Raw genomic sequence first — 17,738 nt, forward strand, 5'->3', positions numbered from 1 at the left:
TCTTTGAAAATATGCTGTGGGTGCCCATGAAAAAGAATTAAAAATTTGCAGCTCATAATTCTAATTTGGGTATCCAACATACCTACAATTTAAAAAAGCGCACTCATACTATACGCTGAACGTGGCGCAGAACGAAGTGGCCACATTCCATCGATTTTTTCATTCAATTACCAAAACTCTCACCTCCGAAATACTGTACACATAATCATTTTTCTAATTAGTCCTATTGTTTACTACAAGAATGCATCCAAATTTCTAATAGTTCATTCTACATTCCATGGAACGAAAGAGTCTTGAATTTATGACCGGCAGTATAATATACAAAGGCGATTTTAGGATTGGCAAATAACTACGCTTTTGTGATAAAAAAATAATAATACATTTTAGTCTTTATTTTATAGCCATAGAGGACTTTATAAACCAGCCCTTCCTGTACGTTTGTTGTCATTCATTATCGGATCCAGGGCAGTGTCCTAATGATGGTTTTGGGAAGGCAATATCAACAGTTATTTTAATAATTAAATGCTTTGTGGTCATTAGTTACCGTTACCACCAACAGATGTCTCTACATTGTTTACAAACAAATGACTGCTCGGAAGGCTGCGTTCGTTAACAAAGTACGAATGTTAGAAAATGGTAGAGTTTTAAAATTAATTAGTCAGTTGGTGGCCAATATTTGTTATTTTAAACATAACAGCTTTTTTCGTACACGACCATTAAAGCATTAGTTTTAATAATATGCTGTTATTCAGTATTATTTTCTTAATTAACTCACTCTATACGAGCCATAAATTGGACATTTTGATTCACCACACTTTTACAAAAAAGAACACGATATCGGATTATATTTAGTGGAGCGGTTTTCCGTTCGCAAAACAAAAGTGTTAAACGCGTAAAAGCTTTGTTGCCTGGCGCACTATTTACACATTTTTGTGACCTTGTTTTAACTCTAATAAAGACTATTATCCCGCTGTGTTACGAAGAATTAGTCATGGTAAATTGAAGAACTCGGCTGGCTGGTGTTTTTGCGTAAATTTTAGAAGTGAAAAGCTGTAGTCTGTGAAGAACTTTGAAGAGGGCCAGTGCCAAGGTTAAAAAGCCTCCTCAGCGTTAAAAAACGTAATAATCACAGGTCAGTAGAGTGACTATTTACGGGTCATTAGAGTGAATGTTTACAGGTCATTAATGTGGATATTTACCGGCGGTTAGAGCGAATGTTTATACGACTGTAGAGTGAATATCTGTATAGCTAGGTCAGTAGAGTGACGTTATTGTGCCGTTCTCAGATAGCCTAGCTACCTACTACCTACCTACTAGGTACTACAGATTGGAAGACATCCTTATCATTGCTGCATTCGTTTCGGGATATGTACGACCTAGCCACCATGTAAAGCGAACTTGAATCTGTTGGGCTCGTTAGGCTATGCTTTGACTAGCCTGTGCTGGCCTAGGCAAGTAGGGAGTCGATTGGTATAGCCTGACATCCCTAGCCTTAGCCTAGTAAGGTAAATGACCGAGTGGCAACAGAGCGGCCACCTCTCCCGGAACGCGGCCATTTCCCGAAAAACGCTTAAATTTTGCCATTATTTCGGAATTTAGGAGAAAACACTTACTAGGTAGGTACTTCCAGAGGAGCGTAGAGGTCACAGTGTTGCCTGAATGGGCCACAAACTCTTGACTGATGCTCACGGCAGCAAATTTAAGTTCTTTTTCAGGAAGCTATCTTATGTCAGCTATGTCAGCTTAGGCTAGGCCTTCTCTGTTGGTAGGGTAATTTTTGCATTACGTAAAGGCAAGATTTATCAAATATTCATTGAATGGTGAACAGTAGGATAAGAAAATGATTATTTTATCTGCATACAAATAACAAAGGACATATCTTTAAAGGGGGAACACAAGTAAACAAACCCATAGAATTTTGAGAAAATCATAACTCTGCTTTTTGAAGCAGATAATCAGCTAATTTTTTCAGATTTATCCAAAAGTGGCTGCTGAAAAGCAAGATCCTGTGCCAGGTTCTTACCTGGTTCCTGAGCACTCACTCCACAAACACAGTTGCAGGCACACTACACTATTCGCGAGGGTGGAGAGCTTTATTCCCTTTGTTTTCTTACAATCTCTGCTTCAGTAAGCAGATGAGGGTAGATCTAGGGTACTATTCCACAGCGACCTAGACTATGGCAGTTGCGGTTTTTCTATGCAGTTTTATCTCCTGAACAAGAATTTTAAGTAATATTTATTCGGACGACTAATTAACCCCCAGGGGCCAGTACTAAACACGTCTAAATACATTGGACGCCCCAATCCCTAGTGGATGTCGTATCCGCGGTTACATTCCTTGCAGTCTGTGCGGAACTATTCTTTAGAAATACCCAGATGAATGGTAAAACTTTACTGTAGATAGTTGCACTGCCTGATTCCCACCAGTTGTCGACCGGGACGGATTCCTCATACTTAGTGAACATGACCTTTCCTATAATACCATGTCCTGACCTAACCAGATCTTACCTACCAAACCTAACTTAGGGCGACATATCCTGACCTGGCCCATGGGGCTTCCCCCTGTCCCCCCCCAAAAAAAATGGCGGTAACCTGTCCTGTTCAGCACCTGCCAGGGTTCAGGCCACACAACTAAGGTAAAGTTTACCAATTTTAAACATTGAATTTGGACTCGTATACTATAGGATTATCCTTAACCAGAACTTCCCTTCCTAACCTCACTTAAGGCACTGTGACTTGATCTGAACCCACAAGTAATACTGAATAATGAAAACATAAACTAAACCTCCTTTAGAAGGTAGTGTATTTTTTATTACAGTTTTGCTTGTGTATTATGATTTCTCATTACAGTAGACCCTTGACTCACGAACACAATCCGTTCCTAGACCTTGGTCGTGTTCGAAATTGTTCGTGACTCGGAGCTAATTTCCCCATAAGGTTTAATGGGAATAATATTAATTGGTTCTCGACCCCTACGAACCAATATATATTATGTATATTTTGCCTTATTTTACACAGATAATGTAAAAGTCAGTGTAAAAAACCTTAATATATCTAATAATATAATTTAAAATGGTAAACTAACACTATAAAAACGTTTGTAAAGTGAACACTTACTATGACTGGCGAGACTTCTGGCTTGACGGACAAGAGAAGAGGAGGGTGGTGGGTGGGGAGGAGGTTATTGTGCGGAAGGAGACCCTCCCCCATCCAGGTCGGGGAGATCTCGTTCCGGAGATTCAACTCTTCTAGGTTTTTTTGGTGAACGTTTAATCACAAACTTATCCAATGTCTGTTGCCTTTTCCTTCCTTGCATAACTTTTCTGAAATGGCTCATTAAATTTTCATTGAGCATATTCACGATCCTGTTCGTAACAATTTTGTCCGGATGATACAATTCAAGGAAGCACTGGACATCATTCCACTTTTCCAATGCGGCTTTTATCACATCACTGCTGACATCTGTAACTTCCTCCCCAGCCTCCTCTTCGTCAGTTGATTGCTCCCGAGCAAGTTGCTCCTGCTGCTCTTTGTGGAGTTGAACAAGTTCGTCCGCAGTCAAATCTTCTGAATGTTCAGCGACCAATTCTTCAACATCTTCGTCGTTGACTTGTAGACCCATACTGTTGCCCATGGACACAATTTCTTGCACAATCTCTGCATCGAAGCCCTCAAAGTCACGGACAGTTACGCACTGGGGCCAAAGTTTTCCGCCACGCAGAATTTAATGTGCGGTACGTAACTTCAGTCCATGCGTTATCAATGAGGGTTATGCAGTGAAAAACATTAAAGTGCTTCTTCCAAAATTCTTTTAAGGTTAATTTTGTCTCTTCAGTTACACGGAAGCATCTGGAGAAGAGCGCCTTCGTATATAATTTCTTAAAATTGCTAATGACTTGTTGGTCCATGGGCTGGAGAACAGAGGTCGTGTTGGGTGGAAGGAACTTGAACTGAATGAAGTCATGTTCACTGCAGTCAGCCAAGTACGAAGGGTGTGCCGGGGCATTATCCATGATCAGAAGGCACCGCAGGGGTAGCTTGTTCTCTGTTAGGTACTGACTCACGGTCGGCGCAAACACTTCATCAATCCACTCCATAAACAAGTTCCGTGTCACCCATGCTTTTGTATTGGCCCTCCACATTACAGGCAGTCTGGCCTTATTTACGTTGTGCTGCTTAAAGGCACGCGGGTTATTTGAATGGTAGACAAGTAGCGGCTTTAGTTTCAAGTCGCCACTTGCGTTTGAGCATAACAAAAGCGTAAGCCTATCCTTCATTGGCTTGTGGCCTGGGAGCGCCTTCTCTTCTTGGGTGATAAATGTCCTGTTGGGCATCTTCTTCCAGAAGAGGCCCGTTTCATCACAATTGAAAATCTGTTGAGCGACGTATCCTTCGGCCTCCACGAACTCGGCAAACTCAGTCACGAATGCCTCAGCAGCAGCCTTGTCTGCGCTAGCAGCCTCACCATGCCTAATTACAGAGTGAATTCCAGTTCTCTTCTTGAAGTTATCAAACCACCCTTTACTAGCCTTAAAAATCATCTGGCGTGGCACTAGTAGAAGGAGTTTCCTTCAGCAAACTCTGATACACTTGCCGAGCTTTCTCGCAGATGATCGGCTCGTTTACACTATCACCTGCCATCTGTTTCTCATGTACCCACTTCAAAATTATTTTTTCTGCCTCTTCGAGGGTTTGCGATCTCATCTTGGTTAGTACTGTCACTCCCTTCGCAACATTTGCTTCTTTAATGGCATCCTTGTTTTTCAAAATTGTCGAAATTGTCGACTTGGCCATCTTGTACTCACTTGCGATATCGGTCACGCGAACACCACGTTCAAACTTTTCTATAATTTCTTTCTTTATTTCAATGGTTATCTTCCTCTGCACCCTCTTCTCACCATCACTCTTCACTTTCTTACTTTCACCACCACTCTTCACTTTCTTAGGGCCCATTATGAAGAAAATCACAAGTTTTAGCGCAAAAAATGCTAAGCGAATTGACGAACGTCTTGTACACAATGAGATGAGACAAAGAGCGATGCGTGGGTGACGCCGTGCGTGGGCGGCTGGGCGGCTTGGAGGATGGCTGGTCCGCCCATGGCAACTCAAAACGCTCTCACGTACCGTGCTGGGCGATTTCGCGCATTTTTCAAATGTTTGTGTCTAAAAATTAGTTTGTGAAACAAAGTGAATTGTTATTTTCCAGAAATTTCCAGCATTTTTCAAATGTTCATGTCTCAAAATTAGTTCATGACCCAAACAGAATTTTTATTTTCCGCATTTTTTTTTGTTCGTATCTCAAAGTTAGTTCGTAAGTCAAGGGTGAAATTTTACCTATAATTTTGGTCGGGGATCGAGTTGTACGTGGGTCAATGCGTTCGTGAGTCAAGGGTCTACTGTATTATTATTTACACAAGGGTAAAATGCAGTGAGGAGTCATAACTTACTGGGGGGTCCAGATGGGCAAAGGCCCCCTCCCAGCCAGGTTAGGGCATGGCATCTGAGGTTAGTTAGGGGTAGAGTACAGAGTGAGGGATCAAAACTTACTTGGGGGTCCAAAGCCAGAGACCTCCCCCTCCTCCAGTCAGTGTCCAAGGTTAAGTTAGGTAATGGCAAGTAACTGTGACCCCTCACCCTATTTCCATAGAGTGCCATGATGTGTTGGGTTCCCTCTATTTCCATAGAGTGTCATGCCGTGTTGGGTTCACTCTATTTCCATAGAGTGCCATGCCGTGTTGGGTCACAACTTATTGTCTGGGGGGAGGCGTTGGTGGGGATGAAGCTTCCTTGGCCAGGTTAGGGCAAGGCGTCTGAGGTTAGGTAAAGGTAAGTTTGGTTAGAGCATATTCTGTCCAAAGTGCTTACTACAGTAACCCTGGCCCCTCACTGCATTCATTCAGCCATGTTCCTGAACCATACATTATCACTGGTCAGGTAGAATGCAGAGTGAGGGGTCATAACTTACTAGGGTTAGGTTAGTCATATGCCCACTGAAATGCATACTACAGAAATGTCTAAGGCAGTCCCCGGGTTACGACGGGTTCGGCTTACGACATTCCGAGGTTAAGGCGCTTTTCAATTATATCCATCAGAAATTATTTCCAGGGTTACGACGCCTACAACGCTCATCTGGCAGATGAAATATGACACCGAAAATGCAAAATAATTAATATTTGAAGTTTTTTATGTAAAATGCAATAAGAATGCAGTTTACATTGTTTTCAATGCACCCCAAACATTAAAAGTAAGGTTTTCTTAGGGTTTTTGGTGATGTTCCGGCTTACGACGATTATTGGCTTATGACGCTTCTCAAGAACAGAACCCCCGTCGTAACCCCGGGGACTCCCTGTGCTAGGTCTATAGTAGTCCTGACCCCTCACTCTGCATTCACTCCATTGAAAACAAGTTTTTATATACGGTAAGTAACTTACCAAGCATAATTAACAATTTTCAAGTACAGGCAGTCCCCGGTTATCGGCAGGGGTTGCATTCTTGGCAGGTGCTGATAAGCGAAAACCACCATTAACAGAAATTCGGGAATTTATGGCACTTGTGGCACCAAGTTTTGGTTCATGGTGCCTCTGTTAGGTATGTTATGGTGCCATAACTCTATTATTGGCACTTTATGACGCCGATAACTTGAACTCGGCCCATTATGGCACCATAAATCACAGATTTTACCGGCACTAGACAAACACCATAAAACTGCATCGCCATTAACCAAGTCTGCCAATAATCTGGGACTGTCTTTAATACTGGTTGGTAAAAAATTTCTTTAGTAATTCTGTTGTTTTGGTGTAGATAAGTAGCCCCGCCCACTTTCAGGGAAGAAGGGAAATGACACAGCAGAGAGCTCAATTTATTTTTGCTGGCTTCAGACAAAGGTTGTGAGCAGCAGCTAAATTTTTTTTTATTTTTTTTTTTTTATTTACCACTTGTATATCAAGGATATCGGTGAAGTATTTTGTTTTCTTTCGATAGCATTTCAGCATTTATTTAGTTAGGTTGTTATTTACAGACCTTTATTCATCATTTGGATTGATTTTGAAGCTGATTAGTTTACTTATTTCTGATGATGTCTGACATAAGTGTGACTGGTACATGTTATTGCAGCAGTGCAATAAGAGGATGGCATCTGCTAAGTATGACTTACATAGTATGTATGGGTTGCAGAGGTCATATGTGTTCGGTAGATCTGACTTGTACCAAATGTGTCCCAGTCTTCTCACCTTTCCAAATTGGAAAGAGATAGGAGGAGGAAAGAACTACCGCAGTTCTCAAAATTTAGCTCCCGGTACTTAGAAATTGTCAGCTATGTTATTACTTAGGTATATGTATAACCTTATTTTAATATAAAAATATAATTTCACATATATATTTGTTATTGAAAATATAATATATTCATATATATCAGTGTGAACGTTCCAGCAGTTGTTTTGTTAGCAAATAGTGGTAATTGATTCCACCCTTATATCTACCCCACTATTTGGGTGACCGCAGTAGCGAAATCTTTGTTTGTTCCGACACGGCATACAAACCTTCGGTCCTTTTACAATAGGAAGGTACTAGCGGCAGCTGGATAGGTCGTAAGCTTTCGAACAAGGGGTTCGGTAGTTAACTGCTTGTCCGACAGGCGCGCGCAGCGCGCGACTGGTAGGTAAACAAATCACTTTTGCTTTCGGCCTGCTGGCGTGTGGACGTGTATCATCGCTCTCCTGCCCCGCTTCATCGTCGTTGCTTTCGCATGGTTGTGTTTTTCTTTTTCTATTTATCTAGTGAAACTGAATTGTAAGTACAATCATTTCATATTTATTTCCATTGAATTCAAGTGTGAATTAAAGGATCTTGGTTTCACCACGCCCTCCGATTACCCGAGTGCCGGGACTGAAGGGGTAAGTGCGGGAATTCATTTTCCCAGAAATGATCCTCGTATTGTGTATGCTCGGTGCCGAGGGCGGGAGCGCTCGCTCCGAGCGTATATTTGGGTTGGAAATGTGTAGATGAAAATCGTAAGTAATGCTCTTTTCATTTATATTTTTTTGACCTGTATGCCCGTTGCCGAGCGAATGCGCTCGGCACGGAAACTTATTCTGTATGGAAGTGGAATCGCAAGTACAGTATTCTTTTTCATTTTCATATATTTATTTGATTGTAGCAATACTCATTTTGGATCAGTTTCCGAGCTTACCCGGAAATTGATCCTTTCCCCTTTTTATTTGAATGAAGTGAAATCGCAAGTGCAGTTCTTTTTCATTTTCATTTTTTATTGAGATTGCATTGTTTACTGGGATCAATGTTTCCGCTATTTCCCGGGAATTGATCCTTCCCCTTTTTATTTGTATGAAGTGAAATCGCAAGCGCAGTATTCTTTTTCATTTTCATTTTTTTTTGATTGCATCAATTCATTATGGATCAAGGTTTCCATAAACCTTGATCCATAAAGGTAAGGAATGGATCCTTTTACCCTTGCGCTCGGTACCGAGGGCGCAAATGCGCTCGATCCGAGCCCTTATTCATTGTGAAGTGAATCGTAATGCAAGATGCATTTTCATTTTATTCCTTATTATTGATTGCATCAATATTTATTTGGTTCAAGTTCCGCTCAGTCAGGGAATTGATCCTTATGCCCTTGCATTCGGGCCGATGGCACGATTGCTCTCGGGCTCTTATATTGTTGTTGGGTACATGGGTGCTGTGCGGGGGTGGGGAACGAGAACCCCCCCCCCCCCCCCCCCCCCCCCCCCCGCTCAGCTCCCACAGATGGCCCTTCCCCTTGGGGGGGGGGAGGTTATCGGCGTTCTTCTCCTCGCCCGATCCGTCGAGCGCGGGGGAGGGCGCTCGGTGCCCGATGTACAATTGTATTCGGGGTCTTCCACTCGTTCGGAGAGGGCTCACCCCCCCCGCGCGAGGGGACTTCCCCCCCACTAATCGCTACTACTGTTATTTCCGCAGGTGCTACTGCCACGAGGGTGGACCTTGGTGAGGTATGGGCGTCCTTCCATTGCAGGGCGTGCTAGTGTCCAGGGCCTGCGGTTCTATGTCTGGGCCTACTGCGGTCACCCATGGAGTGGTGACCACGCAACCAGGTGACGACGTCCCTCCTCACCTGGTGTACTCGCCTCACGTGGTAACAGTCTTGCCTACAGCCGCTGTGAAGTGCCGTTCGCCGTACCAAGAGGGGGGCGTGCCGCCGCCGCTCGTGGTTGCCGCGCTGCAGCGACCACACTTCCGCTGCCCTAGAGCTCGCCCTGGACCTGCCACCGGTACCAGGATGTTGCTGGCTGCTGCTCCACTTCCTGTGTTTTCCGGTGCTGCCTGCCGTACCTGCCGATTCTGGGCTGACTGTCCATGCAGTTGCTGCTGCTGTCCCTGTTTCTGTGGCTGCCGTTGCTGCGCTGGCTGTCCTGCCGTTGCTGCGCTGGCTGTCCCTGCCGTTGCTGCGCTGGCTGTCCCTACCGATGCTGTGCTGGCTGTGCCTGCTGTTCTGAGATGCCCATACCTGCTGATGTCGTCCCTGTTCGTGGGGTGGTACTACCCCAGACTTTGGTCTGTCTGTACAGGTGCGTCCGGGCCCTGTGGCTTCGGCTACAGCAGCCCCGGCTCCGCCCTGGATAGCAGATCTTACGTCTGTCCTGAGGAAGCTGACGAAGAAGAGGAGGAAGGTGTGTCGTCGTCGTCGTCTTCATCTTCTCATCGTCGTCGGCTGCCGCCTCTTCCCCTTCGACTTCTAAGGCTTCACAGCGAAGGAAGAAGAAGGTTGCCTCCTCCCTCCTAAGAAGTCTCCCTCGGGAGCTTCTCGGGACCCGTCCTCACCTCGGTGGGACGGGAGGGTGGGTTCCTTCCGCTGGTCCTCCTGCTCCTTCGGGGTAGCGGGGGCCCGTCTCTTTCTTCCGCAAGGAAGAAGACTACGGGGACCAGAGGGGTACCGGCTAACACCGGTACTTCCTCGCCTGGTGTCAGTGGTTCTGCCACTGCATCAGGGTCCGTCTCGGCCTCTCGTTCGCGGGAGGTACCGAGTGTACGGTCGCCATACCAGCGACCGTGCAGCCAGGAACCAGACCTCTGAGTCCGCTCAGCGTCAGGTTCACGGCACGGGGCGGAAGACTGGTGACAGCCGCTCACGTGACTCTCACCAGACCAGCTCTCACTCTCGCGGCGAACAGCTGGCTACCCGGGGACGTGACGGTCCACGACCGGCCACGGGCTGAGGCTGGGAAGAGGTCCTCCCGTTCGCCGGTGCCAGCCACGGCTGGAACCAGCGACGTGACGTGCCGTGAGGACAAGCACCGGTCTCACTGTGACAGTGGAGCCTGCAGGTCGCCTGACCGTCGCTCTCACAGAGAGCGATCGGGTACGGCAACCAGCACCAGCTCTTCTGACACTCGAGATCGGGGCCGCTGTGCTCAGTCAGCCGTTCTCCACAGCGAGACGGTTCGACCAGGCCTGCAGCTCGATCGCCACCGCGGTTTTTGTTGACGATCGCCTGCAGCCCTCCAAGCCTGCTGGTTCTGCCAGCGAGCGAGGAGGGAGCGTCAGGTCTGCCTCTCCCGTACCTTCAACCTCCTCGGGGGTTACACCGGGAGGAGCGAGGTATTGAGGAGTGATCGTGAGGGGTGCGCCCCTCATGATCCCACCACGACGCCCTACGTGCCAGGCACGGTGTTCTTTGACCGGCCAGGACGTATGCGCAAGTGGATGGGGAAGACCGAGAGGGCTGTCGCTGTTCCCCCTTCTTAGGAGGAAGGTTCTCGGAATATGCTCTTGTTCGAAGGGCTTAACGGTCCACTCTGCAAGATGCTGTGAATTCCGAGATCTAGAGGAACTTTGCCGAGGTTATGGCGCTGATTCGTCAGCACAACGACCTCGGGGAAGGATCGCCGCTCCCATCCGAGCAGAGCCACGTCTCGGCTCGAGTCGTTTTGGGGCCCGAGAGGGAACCCAAATCGACGGTGGGTCTGCCGCGATCGGAGCTTGCCGACTGTGTTGAACCAGGTAGTCTCTCGTCTCCGGACAAGAAGGCTCTCTCAGTTCTGGCCGGTCGAACAAGCTACTTCACTTCCTCTACTGCGACAGAGGCGTTTCTACGTGTCTTCGGACACCTAGTTGAATACCCCTTCGGTCCTCCTGAGGTTTCGACCTCGACGAGGACTGGAATGAGTCGGAGGACGGTATCGGCTCTCTCCTGTCAGGTGTCGATCAGCCCCACCACCCGACGACGTTCACAGTGGCGGCAGACCCTTACCTACAGTATGAGTTCGTAACCCTCCTCGGGGAAAACGTTTTCTCCCTGACGATACGTTTTCCCAGGCTCTGAGAGGCCATCGCCGTAAGGCGATGGCTGCTCCTTTTCTTCTCCAACTGCTAGTTCCGCTGGGAAGGCGAGCCAGTATCCAATTCCTCCCCCATTCCCTCTCTCCTTACGGCTACGAGGGAAAAGGGGAGGGATCCTACAGAGATTTCTCTGTAAGAATCCCACGTTAGGGGCTGCGCTACCGGGGGGACCTTCGGGTCCTACCTGACGTAAGCCCCGGTTGTTGAGGAGGGATCCTGCCCCTTTCTCGATTCCTACGGGAATCGAGAGGACCACCAGCCGATATCGTTTGACGAATTCGGTGGGGGGTTTCGCAGAGTGCTTAGAATTCTACGGAATTTCTAGCGCACTCAGAGTGTTCGAGTTTTTTTACGATCTCCAAACACTTAGGCGAGACCACGGTCCAAAGTGAGCGAGAATCCCCGATAATTGTTACACGATAATCGGGAACCTCGCTTATGCTCGAATTCCTGTAATTTCTAGCATTTGGAAGAAGACTGCTGCTGGAAGAAGAGTATCTCACAGTAGGCGTTTAACCTGGAATAGAGAAGAACGGACGGGAACTTCCAGTTTGGCTTGAACTATCGTCTTCGGTATTCTGTTCACCATTGAAGCTTTCCCTTTTTTCCTTTGGGTAAGACTTCTCCTTCACTCTCTTGACTAGAGAACGAAGGTGGTCGATCACCAATCCTTATTCTCATTCCTCGAGGGGAAAAGAATTTAGGATGGAGGTCGTGGTACAGAACCTACAAATATACTACGTATATTACCCTCGCGACATGATTCTTTTAACAGTTGAATTGTCCGGGGGGTAGGCGCATACCGTAGTTAACTCTACGGTTTGTGACCGAGACGAATTGTATCTTAATTGAACTGCAACTCGGGGTTGCCTGCAACCTCCCAGCAGTTATCAGTTTCGATTTTAGATACTTGGTATTGTCATGACAACACCAAATCAGCTTTTGTATTTACCGAAATCCGTTTCGGTTAAATATAATTGCTCGAGCGTATTCTTTATGCTCGATGGTTCTAGCCGAAACGCAGTTCCTTCGTGGAATAATGGGATTACCTGGCAACTCAGGAGACGAGTCACCGAGAGCTACTGCGTATTGAACTGCCTGATAGCGGCTCAGTATCAGCTAGGTCTCGGAGATGCACGGTCGGTTACGTCTCTCTCTCCCCTGGTTTGATTGACTACCGAAAACCGTATCTCTGCCCAACAATCATGGACTTAGTCTCTGATTAACGGGGATTCTCGCAATAATGAAGGACCATCTACTGCTGTGACGCTCGATTTCATCGCCTTCGGACATTGCGAGAATTTTCAACAGAGATATCTCTTGGACTCTTTCATCTTTCTGTTTACCGCACGGTAACAGAAAGTCTGTACTAGTCAACCGCTTCATCGCACCGATAATGCGAATGATTTTTGCAGACATCTGAGTTTGTCTTCAAATATCTCGTATTCGTAGGTGTGCAATTGTTATTCATTGCTCGCCCGAATTAACAGATATGTCAGAAGACATCGCCTACTCTCCGACCTGACAGCTCTACTTCCAAATGTTCAGCCCATGAGAAGCAGTTCTTCAGGCAAGTACATTTCCCTGTCTTCATTACTGAAAAGCGCTCCGCTTTTATGCAACTACGATCCTCACCGGACAGCAATGAATAGCGGTTAGCGTTCTCAGTCTTTGTAGCACAGGTTTCAGAATCTTGAGAATCCTTCTCTCGGTTCAGCTGTGAAGACGTAGGTTGCATTTTCTGTACACCTTCGTCTTCAACGACACATAGTGTTGTTTCTCCTTAGCCGAGAATCAACTATACTATGAGTTATCTTGCCATCAAGGACCTCGGTCTCTAGAAGGCAAGTGACTTTCGCCTGTTGGGCACATGCCTTAAGAGAGTCATCACCTTGCCTTCTGGCATCGGTGACGAACCAAATTATTTGTTTAGTCTCTTGGCATAACCCTTTTAAAGCGAAGGTCACGTGACTTGCTCGGGTGCTTGGACAACTTGCCTCCTACCGAACGCAGTCAGTAGGCAGCTGTCAGCGCTCCCAAGTCTGTTACGAACTTCGCTGTGGACTTAGTTCGGTTGTTCCATAACAATCTTTTCTTCGTCCTAACGGCTTGTCACAGTACCCATACCATCGACACCCAACATTGAGTGTCGGTGTCCTATCCTACTACCGAAGAACAACAACTTCGCTGCAGACGGATAGACCAGTATGGGTACAGGACATCACCGAAGTTGAGAAGAGGGATAGGTCATACGACCATTCCCTTCTTTCCTCTGAGGTAATTGCATGACTTTTACTGCGAAGTCAAGCATCCAGGGGATTGGGGATTCGTGACGCTCGATTTCGTACGAATTCGTAGCGAAGACTCTGAACCCCTTCGGTTTCCTGACGATCGGTTAGAGTCCTTCACAATCCCCTCCCTAATGGACTTCACCGCCTTCGATGCGAAGGAGATGCTGCTTTGTCCTGTGAAAGCGCGACCGCGCTTTCTGAAGAAACTCGACATCCAGGCTGAGTGTTGAAGACTCTTCGTCAGCACCAAGATGACCTAGAAGTACTCCCCTCGAGTTACACAAGAACTTCTCCGTGGCGCAGGTACTGAAGGCAGGGGTCTGGTACAACCAGACCACCGGCACCTCCTTCTACCTTTTGGATATTGCCCACAGGTCCTTGGATCGTTTTCCTTAGGACCCGTGGTGGCTGCTCAACACGTTGTCTAGCTAACCCAGACCCTAGCAGGCCCTGAACAGCATCGAGTCCTGGTGTGACTGTAATAATATATAACGTGAATGAGAGAGTGACTGGCTTCTCTTCCTATCTTTTTCTCCCCCTCTACCTGTGGGTAGAGGGATACGGTCATCACCTTGCTGGATAAGGACGAGATGCCGGTGAGCTACTCGACAGAGCCCCATCCTATCCCTTTCACTAGGGATGGGAGCGAATATCCACCACTTCCTCCTACAAGGGGGGGGAAGTGGATGCCAACAAGAGACAAACCATAACTTGTTCCGACACGGCATACAAACCTTCGGTCCTTTTACAATAGGAAGGTACTAGCGGCAGCTGGATAGGTCGTAAGCTTTCGAACAAGGGGTTCGGTAGTTAACTGCTTGTCCGACAGGCGCGCAGCGCGCGCGCGACTGGGAGGTAAAACAAATCACTTTTTGCTTTCGGCCTGCTGGCGTGTGGACGTGTAAATCATCGCTCTCTGCCCGCTTCATCGTCGTTTGCTTTCGCATGATTGTGTTTTTCTTTTTCTAATTATCTAGTGAAACTGAATTGTAAGTACAATCATTTCATTGAATTCAATTGTGAATTAAAGGATCTTGGTGTCACCACGCCCTCCGATTACCCGAGTGCCGGGACTGAAGGGCGTAAGTGCGGGAATTCATTTTCCCAGAAATGATCCTCGTATTGTGTATGCTCGGTGCCGAGGGCGGGAGCACTCGCTCCGAGCGTATATTGGGTTGGAATATGTAGATGAAAATCGTAAGTAAGTGCCTTTTCATTTTATATTTTTTTGACCTGTAATGCCCGTTGCCGAACGAATGCGCTCGGCACGGAAACTTATTTAGTATGGAATGTGGAAATCGCAAGTACGTATTCTTTTTCATTTTATATATTATTTTGATTGTAGCAAACTACTCATTTGGATCAGTTTCCGAGCTTACCCGGAAATTGATCCTTCCCCTTTTTATTTTGAATGAAGTGAAATCGCAAGTGCAGTTCTTTTTCATTTTCATTTTTTATTGAGATTGCATTGTTTACTGGGATCAATGTTTCGCGATTCCCGGAATTGATCCTTCCCCTTTTTATTTGTATGAAGTGAAATCGCAAGCGCAGTAGTCTTTTCATTTTCTATATTTTTTGATTGCATCAATTCATTATGGATCAAGGTTTCCTCCAGAAACCTTGATCCATAAAGGTAAGGAATTGATCCTTTCACCCTTGCGCTCGGTAACCTAGGGGCGCAAAATGCGCTCGATCCGAGCCCTTATTCATTGTGAAGTGAATCGTATGCAAGATGCATTTTCATTTTATTCCTTATTTTTGATTGCATCAATATTTATTTGGTTCAAGTTCCGCTCAGTCAGGGAATTGATCCTTATGCCCTTGCATTCGGGCCGATGGCACGATTGCTCTCGGGCTCTTATATTGTTGTTGGATACATGGGTACTGTGGGGGTGGGGTGGAACGAGACCCCCCCCCCGCTCAGCTCCCACAGATGGCCCTTCCCCTTGGGGGGGGGGAGGTTATCGGCGTTCTTCTCTCGCCCGATCCGTCCTCGAGCGCGGGGGAGGGCGCTCGGTGCCCGATTTAAAATTGTATTAGGGGTCTTCCACTCGTTCGGAGAGGCTCGCCCCCCCCCCCCGCGCGAGGGGACTTCCCCCCCACTAATCGCTACTACTGTTATTTCCGCAGGTGCTACTGCCACGAGGGGGGTGGACCTTGGTGAGGTATGGGCGTCCTTCCATTTGCAGGGCGTGCTAGTGTCCAGGGGCTGCGGTTCTATGTCTGGGCCTACTGCGGTCACCCATGGAGTGGTGACCACGCAACCAGGTGACGACGTCCCTCCTCACCTGGTGTACTCGCCTCACGTGGTAACAGTCTTGCCTACAGCCGCTGTGAAGTGCCGTTCGCCGTACCGAGAGGGGGGGCGTGCCGCCGCCGCTCGTGGTTGCCGCGCTGCAGCGACCACACTTCCGCTGCCCTAGAGCTCGCCCCTGGACCTGCCGCCAGTACCAGGATGTTGCTGGCTGCTGCTCCACTTCCTGTGTTTCCGGTGCTGCCTGCCGTACCTGCCGATTCTGGGCTGACTGTCCATGCAGTTGCTGCGCTGGCTGTGCTGTCGTTGCTGCGCTGGCTGTCCCTGCCGTGCTGCGCTGGCTGTCCCTACCGATGCTGTGCTGGCTGTGCTGCTGTTCCTGAGATGCCCATACCTGCTGATGTCGTCCCTGTTCGTGGTGGTACTACCCCAGACTTTGGTCTGTCTGTACAGGTGCGTCCGGGCCCTGTGGCTTCGGCTACAGCAGCCCCGACTCCGCCCTGGATAGCAGATCTTACGTCTGTCCTGAGGAAGCTGACGAAGAAGAGGAGGAAGGTGTCGTCGTCGTCGTCTCATCTTCTTCATCGTCGTCGGCTGCCGCCTCTTCCCCTTCGACTTCTAAGGCTTCACAGCCGAGAAGAAGAAGGTTGCCTCCTCCCTCCTAAGAAGTCTCCCCCCCCCCTCCCGGGAGCTTCTCGGGTAGGGACCCGTCTCACCTCGGTGGGACGGGGGGTTTTAGGGTTCCTTCCGCTGGTCCTCCTGCTCCTTCGGGAGCGGGGCCCGTCTCTTCTTCCGCAATGAAGAAGACTACGGGGACCAGAGGGGAAGGTACCGGCTAACACCGGTACTTCCTCGCCTGGTGTCAGTGGTTCTGCCACTGCATCCAGGGTCCGTCTCGGCCTCTCGTTCGCGGGAGGTACCGATGTACGGTACGTCTACCAGCGCACCGTGCAGCCAGGAACCAGACCTCTGAGTCCGGCTCAGCGTCAGGTTCACGGCACGGGGCGGAAGAGACTGGGACAGCCGCTCATGCGACTCTCAACCAGACAAGCTCTCACTCTCGCGGCGAACAGCTGGCTACCCGGGGACCGTGACGGTCCACGACCGACCACGGGCTGAGGCTGGGAAGAGGTCCTCCCGTTCGCCACGGTGCCAGCCACGGCTGGAACCAGCGACGTGACGTGCCGTGAGGACAAGCACCGGTCTCACTGTGGACAGTGGAGCCTGCAGGTCGCCTGACCGTCGCTCTCACAGAAAGCGACCGGGGGGGGGGGGGGGGTACGGCAACCAGCACCAGCTCTTCTGACACTCGAGATCGGGGCGCTGTGCTCAGTCCAGCCGTTTCCTCCCACAGCGAGACGGTTCGACCAGGCCTGCAGCTCGATCGCCACCGCGGTTGACGATCGCCTGCAGCCCTCCAAGCCTGCTGGTTCTGCCAGCGAGCAAGAGGAGGGAGCGTCAGGTCTGCCTCTCCCGTACCTTCAACCTCCTCGGGTTACACCGGGAGGAGCGAGGTATTGAGGAGTGATCGTGATTGGGGGTGCGCCCCTCATGATCCCACCACGACGCCCTACGTGCCAGGCACGGTTCTTCGGACCGGCCAGGACGTATGCGCAAGTGGATGGGGAAGACCGAGAGGGCTGTCGCTGTTCCCCTTCTTAAGAGGAAGGTTCTCGGAATGTTGCTCTTGTTCGAACCGGGCTTAACGGTCCCCCACTCTGCAAGATGCTGTGACTTGCCGAGATCCAGAGGAACTTTGCCGAGGTTACGGCGCTGATTCGTCAGCACAATGACCTCGGGGAAGGATCGCCGCTTCCACCAGCAGAGCCACGTCTCGGCTCGAGTCGTTTTTGGGGCCCGAG

At 48.6% G+C, this 17,738-nt stretch overlaps 1 protein-coding gene across 1 annotated transcript in view; it reads left to right on the forward strand.

Annotated features, from left to right (window-relative positions):
• Positions 1 to 741: 741 nt before the first annotated feature.
• LOC135211482 (mucin-2-like) overlaps positions 742 to 17,738 on the forward strand; it is a 134,667-nt gene continuing 117,670 nt past the window's right edge. The window contains exon 1 of the mRNA XM_064244789.1: positions 742 to 1,132. The gene's annotated coding sequence lies outside the window, so the exon portion shown is untranslated. The remainder of the gene's footprint in view (positions 1,133 to 17,738) is intronic.

This window comes from Macrobrachium nipponense, chromosome 4, assembly GCF_015104395.2.
Source record: "Macrobrachium nipponense isolate FS-2020 chromosome 4, ASM1510439v2, whole genome shotgun sequence".
Lineage (NCBI taxonomy): Eukaryota > Metazoa > Arthropoda > Malacostraca > Decapoda > Palaemonidae > Macrobrachium > Macrobrachium nipponense.